This window comes from Etheostoma cragini, unplaced genomic scaffold (assembly GCF_013103735.1).
Source record: "Etheostoma cragini isolate CJK2018 unplaced genomic scaffold, CSU_Ecrag_1.0 ScbMSFa_1523, whole genome shotgun sequence".
Lineage (NCBI taxonomy): Eukaryota > Metazoa > Chordata > Actinopteri > Perciformes > Percidae > Etheostoma > Etheostoma cragini.
The window spans coordinates 56,162-65,197 of NW_023265587.1; the positions used below are offsets into that span (position 1 = coordinate 56,162).

A 9,036-nucleotide genomic window follows, 5' to 3' on the forward strand; every position below is an offset into this window, starting at 1 on the left:
TCTCTCTCTCTCTCCCTCTCTCTCTCCCTCCTCTCACGGAATAACTGATATTGTTTGGCACTGAAAAAATATCTCCAGTGGTTCTGTTTGATGCTGAATTGGGAGCGGATCTGTAGGTTGCCCCCAAGTCTCTCATTGCCAGACCTTCCTCCACAGTGCTGCGGAGGAGGGTCTGCCTAGAAAACCATGTTCTGGTTTATTGGCATTTCTTTAAACCAATCACAGTCGTCTCGGGGCGGAGCCACGGTTCCGATATTGCGGGGAAAACAATGATAATGCACCATCTTACAAAATGACCAACCAGGAGTCTGCAACTGCAAGTATTTGATTGGCCTTTACGACGTGTTGACGTTTCATTGCGTTGCCGCCTTAGTTTAGCTAAGTTTTTAACTATTTTGCCCCTGTGTTTTGTTCCAGGAGTTTAGATTCGCAATAAATTCGATCTGGTTGTGTCAAAATTTTAAAAAAAATTGGCATTTACGCAACACATGCAGCAGATTTTGACTTTGAGCCTCAGAAATTGATTTAGGATTTGAAACGGGTTGCCGAGTGTCGGGTGCGGGGTTGCCTGCTTTTGAAAATGTAATTTTGGATTTGCTTGATTTGCTAAGCTCTCTGATGGAGAAGGAACTTTTGGTTCCACTTTACTTAAAGGTATCTACGCAAAAGTGACACGACACTGTCATGACAAGTTATGGTTCATGTGTCGTGCCGGTGTTGTGTGTTAATGATGGTCACTTTTTTGTAGATGCCTTCAAGAAAAGTGGTTTTGCTGAATTTTGGAGGGCTTCACATCAACAAAAATGTGACAAAATTCAGAAAAGGTGGCACAAGTGTCAGGGAAAGCAACACAAATGACAACAAATGCAACAAATGGGTAGAAATGCGATCAGTTATACATTCAAAGGTCACAAAAAGGGAGAATTATGACGAAAAAAGTTATAAAAAATCAAGTCCGGGCACTCCGGATTGGGTACAAAAAGTAATAAAAGGTCTTTAATAAATAGGTTGAGACATCCAAATCACACACAGTCTTGTATAAAGTACTTAAAAAGCACTACTTGAGGAAAAGTACAAGTATCTTTTGGAATATTCCTCTAGTAAAAGTCTTAAAGTATCTGGTATTTACTGTACTTAAGTAGAAGTAAAAGTACAACTTTAGTTATAAACTTCTTCACCCCTGTCATCGGGGCGGTCATCGTCTGTTACCATGGCAGCAGATCCTGCAGCAGGTCTTTCCATGACACTATTAGTCATTATGCTTCCTCCTCCTCTTCTCCTTCTTTTGTTTTGGCCTGTGTATTTTGTATTTTTTGACCGGAGGGAGCATTATCTTGGCACTCAAGGAGCAACGATTCTCCAAACCTGCTTTTTTCCAGCGTAACCCATTTCTTCTGTAAGTAAAAATACTCAAATAATGTGCAATAATCCACACTGTACTGTGTATAAAACCAGACTTATTTTTCATATGTACTGCATATAGTGTCTCAACTCAACTGTGGACCTTAACTCACTTACCCTGCAGTCATTATAGGATTATAGTCCATGTTGTGATCAAGGCTATTCTATTCTATTCTAAAGTACAGATACGTGAAATTTAGTACTGAAGTATTTGTTAAAATTTACAATGGTCACACCTTGAGGACATGCGTTGGCGTACGTTTGTTGTCTCGCGCTATTTATGAAAGGCCTTTCATCACTTTTTGTAAGTAACCTTGAGTTTTTATGACCTTTTCCAAAGTTTTCCAAAGGTTTATTTGAGACACACAAGGGTACATACAGTACATTTTCTAACAACCCCTACATTCACTCATACGACTTGAGAGTTGAAAGCTAATAGAGAGAACTGGATCAGGGCTGGTGCACACGGATGAACCTACAAGGAACAAAACCGCGGCTCATTAAACAAATTACGAGTGTGACATTAGGGGCTTTGCCAAATATAGAGACATAGATATGTCGCGTGGAAGTCATGCATCAGGCGATCTACCATCTGGACTGGATCCTGCCAGCTCTGAACTACACATTATCATTCATTCATCTTTCAAATCTGCAGTGTGTCAATCTAATCTTTGACTTGTCGGGGTTTTAGGGGCTCTAAAAGGTCCAAAACCAAGTCCCGTAAAGGCCAGCATCTCACCACCAGGGTTGAATTATTACATTGTGGCGAAGGTGTTTGAAACTTTTAGACTTCCGTGATGGGACGGAAATTATTGACAGACTATAGAACTGAATAAATCAAAATGGAGGGATGTGGACTCTTGCCCTTAGCAGTCCTGAAATCCTGTCTCAAGGCCTTTGAGTCGTTTTCAGTTCTGCCCTCTTGATGGAGCTCTCTGGACCATTTCAGAGGAGGAACAATCCTAATTTGGCAGGGAAGCATCTCCGTAGTGGTAACACCATTCGGCATCAGGTGACGTCTCTGCAGTTGCGTGGCTTCCCGAGAAAACTGAGATTGGTGTCACGAGGTCTTTCATGGAAACTGGAATAGGCAGTTATAGGATCAAAAGAACAAGGGGGGTTCTAACAGAGTCCTGGGTTGTATAACCGATGGATTACCCATACATCTCTCTAAACACGGCATGTTTCAACATCATCAAACAGACTTTCTTACCTCTCATGTGATCAAAGGCAGCATATATATATATATATTATTCTTGCTTATGGATTGCCTTAAAGGCTGAGAGATTTAGTCGAGATCGTCAGTTGAAGGACTTGAACACAGCTTCTTACGTAACGGTAGTTTTTCAGGTGTTACAGTTGACCCTAATGTTTATATATCTATATATATGGATTTAGTCTTCTAATTAAATTATAATTTCTTTTTTCGGGGGATTAGTTGAGCTACTATATGATCTTTTCACATATGAGTACAAGAACCCCTGGTTGGGAGTTACTGGTCTAGGCGGTTCATTTTAACAAGGCCGATGTGAGCTAAGTTAATAATAAAGTTTTGGGGGTATTTGGTCTTGGTTTGCTGGCTCAGCAGCAGTGACCCAGACAGGACCTGAGAGGGCCTGTGAAACCGAACCCCCATCACTCATCCAGACACCCTTGGGGCTATTAGCAGTGTGTTAACAAGGAGCCAGACGGGGGGTTTCCAAAGGGGTCTGGTGGTAGCTCACAGCCAGCTCGTGAATCCCCCAGCAGCCTCCTGGGCATCCAGGAAAAACAATGGATGTGTCATACGGTACACAAAGTAATTGGAACCAGATTTCTCCAGAGGCCCTGGGGGGGTCTGCCAGTCACGCCAAGGTGCTCAGACCTGTTGGAAACAGTGTGTCACAGTCTAATACCAGGGACGTGATGTTGCGCCATAAAGTAGGTAAGACTTATAAAGCTATAATAATATAATATAACTAGAACTACATGAAGCATTCAGTTACTTGAGTAAATGTTGATTTTGTGTCTTTTATTGTTTTAAATGGTTTTCCTGCTCATTTGTTGTCAACATGTGACCTTTTTGCTAGCTTTATTTCATCTTAAATTCACTACATTCTTGTTGTAGAACGCCGTGTAAGACTGAAAAAATTTGGTTTCTTTGAACCAAAATACCCCAAAAATAACTTACCAATATCACGATCTTTGCACGAAAAATTAACGATTCCTTTTATTGCATTTTGGGTGTTTTATTCAATTTTATAAATAGTTTTAAGGCAGTATTGTGACTAAACTTTGACACAAACCAGTCTGTGATTCACTCAACATCCTTGGATCTTAACTATTAGTCAAAATAAGTCACAATGCCTGCTTTTTTAACTCAAAAATTAGGTATAATGTCCTATGAATTAGGTGTATTGACCATGAATTAAAAAAAAAAAAAAAAAAAGAGCCAAACACGCTGGAAAAAGCATCAAAAATTTAAATTCTCAGGGTCAGACTGGGACAAAAACGGCAAATTCTGTCTCCTACCGGCCCAATCTCAAACGGGGACATTATTTGCTTTATGAAAACCTGACTCGTGTGAGATTATGGCATCTGCGGCATGCGGCCCACTCACAGGATGTCATAATTGAATACTGGAAATTCCCAAAAACCATGACACCATCTTGGAATAGAATGGAAAAGCTTGCATGTTTAAAACATGTCAGGACATGCTTTTATTTTGAAAAGAAGAAGCCGGAGAAAATGGCATGCATCACATGTACTTCAATAATTTGAATATTTTTATATCTTTATATAGGGGTAGAGGACTATCAGGCCCCCCCCCCCGATGGAATCACCGGTGGTGGGGACCAAGGAGCCCGAAGACCAGAAGACCCGAAGGAGGCTCCGAACCGGTCAGCTGGAGTAGAGGACTGGGGGGGGAAGGGGGGGAAGGGGGGGTGGACTCTTTGCCTGCAATGACAGCTGATAGCAAAGGGAGAAACAGATTATTTAAAACAGGGTTGGGACTCTGTGATTGGCCAACGATTCTGATTGGTTTAAAGCCTCCCACAGCTGATTGGAGTTGGGTAGAGCGTTGAGGTCTTCCTGATAGGATTTACGCAGAGCTACATTAGAGGAAACAATGCATCTTGGCAAGATGAAATAATTGTAAATACAAGCTTTTGGTTCAAAGTGCTTATTGGGAAAAGAATGCCAGCATTGCTGGGGTTTGTAATTTGACTTCCCCTGGGGGTCGGCCATGTTGATGACAAGGAATCTGACTGAAGTGGAGGTCTAGCTGCTTACCAGACCATCTATCTGAGAGATTCCCGACACCTTGGGGTGACATTCCTCTAGAGTCAGACGAGACATTTTTGTCCCTGTGTCTGCTTTGACCTGCACGTCCCTGTCCTCTTCAAAGGCTTGTTCCATCCCGCTGTCTTAAGCCTTGAGTCCTTCTTTTAGAAAAAGCCAGAGACAGATGGTAGCCGGCCTGGATGTGACACTGTAACCTCCACACCCCCGCCACAGTGTCCCCTGTTCTTTCCACTGGCAGTGACTGTACTTTGGACAAGGGAAGATCGATGGTGCTGTTGCCGAGGACGGATGACTCACTCTGTAGTGGGTGCTCAGTGCTCGTGCTCGATCCGTCTTCATTTAGCCAGTTATCAATCTCATTGGCATCAAACCCAGAACTAAGGAGGTTGAAAGAGATTCAGGACTGCATGTGTGCCCCCCCTGTGAACACCGGGGCGTTGTAATTACCCATCACCACGTAGGGACAGCTAATGAGGACACATTTCAGGCAGAGACAAGTTTCCTCTGAAGGAAACCCTAACCCACAACCCTAACCCTAAACCCCTAAACCCTAACGCTAACCCTAAACCCTTACAACATGATCAGTTTCTTCTCCTCTTCTTCCTCTCTCCTCCTTCATCATAACAACAATGCACCAAGGTCCAAAACCAACCTGGCTGTTAAAAGGGAATGGGCGATGATACTCTGATTGGTTGATTGCATGCTATGGCCAAAAAGCTACTAACCGTGAGGGTAAAATTTGAGTTTTTCTAGTGAAATGTCTCAACAACTAGATGATGGATTGGTATGAAGATGTCTGTGCTGCTCAGGGAATGAACCCTTAGGATGGGTTATCCTGTAGAAGGTCGAGGTTTCATTTAACCAGTGAAATATCCAGGTTTTCATTGTTAACCTGCTAACTTCTCAAACTAAGATGATGAACATTGTAGAAGCTGTGCCTGGACTTGGATGGATTGTTAAAGTGCTAGGTGGCTAAATAGCGTCCAAAATCCTTCTTTGATGTCAGTTCGGTGTGTCTGGACCATCACTGAGCCGCTTGAGACTCTTATTAATTCTCCAGTTCCGTACTAATCACTCCCACCGGCGAACTAACAAGCCCCCTTAATGGATATATTTTCACAATACACCACCAAGTAACATGTAAAAAAAATTCTAAACCTATCCATCCATCTTCGACCGCCTATCCGGTATCGGGTCTCGGGGGCAGCAGCTCCAGTAGGGGACCCCAAACCTCCCTTCCCCGAGCCACATCAACCAGCTCCGACTGGGGGATCCCGAGGCGTTCCCCAGCCAGGTTGGAGATATAATCTCTCCACCTAGTCCTGGGTCTTCCCCGAGGCCTCCTCCCAGCTGGACGTGCCTGGACCACCTCCCTAGGGAGGCGCCCAGGAGGCATCCTCACCAGATGCGCAAACCACCTCAACTGGCTCCTTTCGACGTGAAGGAGCAGCGGCTCTACTCCGAGCTCCTCTCGGATGACTGAGCTTCTCAACCTATCTCTAAGGGAGACCCAGTCCCCCTCCTGGGGAGACCCATTTCGGCCTCTTGCACCCTGGATCTCGTTCTTTCGGTAATGACATAAATGTGAAATTAGCATTTTTAATTAGAGATAATTTTGCCAACATTGATATGAGTACATTGAGCTTTACGAGGCAGCATCTAGGGCTTTTAGTGGAACTCCACAACTCCACCTTAGCAGCACCAGAACACTAGACACTGCACACTAGAGATAATTTGCAGGTCCTTGTGAATTAGTTGGTCCTGCAAGCTTGTTGACCCACCTTGCACTCTAACACTAACCAGACAAAGTTTTCCAGTGGGCTACATCCTGGTTTTGTTCAGTCCTCGGGCCCTTCCACACCGGGAGCATCTCAGAAGCATAAAATCTTGCTGCCTGACAGATTTAATTGTCTCTATAAGCGCTTCATGGAACAATTGCGTGTTTATTGAGCTTCCAATCCAAGCACTCCTACAATTACCCCCCATGCATTCTCTTTTCTGGTGTTGTGGTGGAAGATAGGGGTTACTCTACTAGTCCAGATCTGTGTTGTTTGAATCTTTTCAAACCAATCACAATCAGTCTTGGGTGGCACCCCTCTAAAGACAAAACCAGCATACAGTAACATGAGCTGTTTAAATTAGCTGATGCGTGGTAAAACCTCATTGGCTCTCATTGGACCAGTGTTTTGTCATGTGTACTCTGTCCACAGAAGTCTCGCCAATGTGTCCCAATACGTCCCAGTAAAGTATGAGTCAATGCCATAAACATGTTATTTGTAAATCTTAACAATTATTCCCTGAATGGACCAAGCCGGCCTGCCCTTGTTGCACGATCCAAATGTTCTGCCATTTTTCTGCGATTATCCGGCAAAAAATCAAGGCTACTACCCTCGAAACCCTCATACGTGCTTTTCTTACCTCCTGTTAGGACTGCTGAACTGGAGTCCTGTCTGGGGTCCCCAGCAAAACCTTCGACAGGTCCAAAATATGTACAAAACTCTCCTCCACGATCCTCACTCACACCAAGATGTGGCAGCACCACAACTCTCATCCATATTAAATCCTCCTTCTCACCTACGAATCTGCCCTGGTCCCACAATACCTCTCCGACCTTCTCCATCCGTACACCCCACCCCCGCACGCTGGCCCGCTCTCCATTCCCCACACCAAGACTTTCTACCTTCGGAGACCGAGCCTTTGGTGTCTCAGCCCCACGCCTCTGGAGCACCCTCCCTGCAGACACCTGAAATGCCAAACCCCTGGACATTTAATCCAAAACTACTCAAACACCATCTGTTTACCACAGCACCGTCAAGACGGTTCTCGAAGGTAAGACTCTACACAATGGTCCTCTGAGAGTTTTGGTGGCTCCTGTTATATGGGACTTCTGTACCCTGCCCATGGGCCCTTCAGCAGGGGCCAATGCCTCATCGGTTTGCCCAGTTTCTCTGACCAAAGGAACTCATTACACTCTAAATTCTCCCTCCTGACGACAGCTGGCATCTTTATGCCAACATTGACCCTCAGAACGCAGATTTGCGAGAAGAGATCGGCCTCTAATTCAGCTCATCGAGCCCTCAACTCTAAATGTCAGCATTTGCATTAATCAGCGAGTGAATTATCACCACATCAGATAATCCATTTAGTCCGGATACCCTGCCAACACTTTTCATCTCTACGGATGAAAAATTGACTCACCATGTGTAATATTTTACAACGAAGCCCTCCCGAGCACATTGACAGGTCTCTTACTGGCTTTTTAAGCCCGTCTTGCTCGCTTCCGGGAATCTGACCTTTGAGGTTCTGGTCCCGTCGTGGGAAAGGAGACTCTGAAACCTCGGTGGATCTGATGGTATCTGCGATAACGACGGATGAAGGTGTCAGTGCAGGTTTCACGCTAGTGCTCAAATTGACACGAGGACACTGAGGAACTTATGTCTGATCATTAGTTAGACCATATCTAATGCATAAAAAACGCTTCCATGGAAAAATCCTCTTCAATTCAATTTAATTTATAGTGTCAAATCCCAACAGGGTCGCTTTACAGAAAGAGCAGGTCTAGATGACAGGTCTAGTAATTTGAAAAGACAACAATTTCCACCAAGAGCGAGCATTTGGTGCGACAGTGGCGTGGCACAACTTCCTGTTGAGAGACAGACTCCGGATGGGACGCAGAGACACTGATGTACAGATGTATAGTAAGAACAGGAGACATAGGATTCATCATAGTTATAGCAGTTGGTATACTAACACTAGAATTAATAGTAGTAACAGTGCAGGGTGTCAAGCCATGATCAAGGTGCCACCCCAGTACTGTGGCGAGACCACTTGAGGACGTTAGTGACAAGCACTACTGGGACGTGAATGCACACACATGGAAGAAGAGATGGTGGACAGAACCAGGACCGTGGATTTGGTCCCCCGTCGCTTACATTGGAAGCACACTAGCACATGTCCCCAAAATGTCCCAAGAGCCTGAGATTGAACCACAGTCGTGATTCCACTTGCATTTGCTTGTAGAAACACAGTAAATGAACCTTGACCTTAACATTGAAGAGGAATTAGCGGAGCTCCTTAAGAAAGTGTAGACCTAACCAAGTTCTAGACCTAACCAACTTGTTAAGTGTCCTGAGATACCTTCTGTTGTGATTTGAATTTAAAAAACTCTCCACGGGCCCCTCCCCACATTCGTTCTAGCGTCTTTTTGGGGTCCTTCTCACATGAGGACACTGGGTGTCTTAATGCTGCATTCCAGGAACCCTGTAACTCGTGTTTTCACAAACTTCTACCCGTAGCCGTAACGTACTACCCGTGGACGGGGGAAGGGGGATGGGGGGCGTCTGGGGTCTG

The 9,036-nt window shown here is 44.5% G+C and overlaps 1 long non-coding RNA gene across 1 annotated transcript in view; it reads right to left on the minus strand.

The window, feature by feature from the left end:
* Positions 1-9,036, minus strand: part of LOC117940013 — a 17,784-nt gene that overhangs the window by 5,858 nt on the left and 2,890 nt on the right. Inside the window, exons 2-3 of the long non-coding RNA XR_004655693.1 lie at positions 8,142-8,146; positions 6,043-6,046 (exon numbers count right to left, since the gene is read on the minus strand). This is a non-coding gene — a long non-coding RNA (uncharacterized LOC117940013). The remainder of the gene's footprint in view (positions 1-6,042; positions 6,047-8,141; positions 8,147-9,036) is intronic.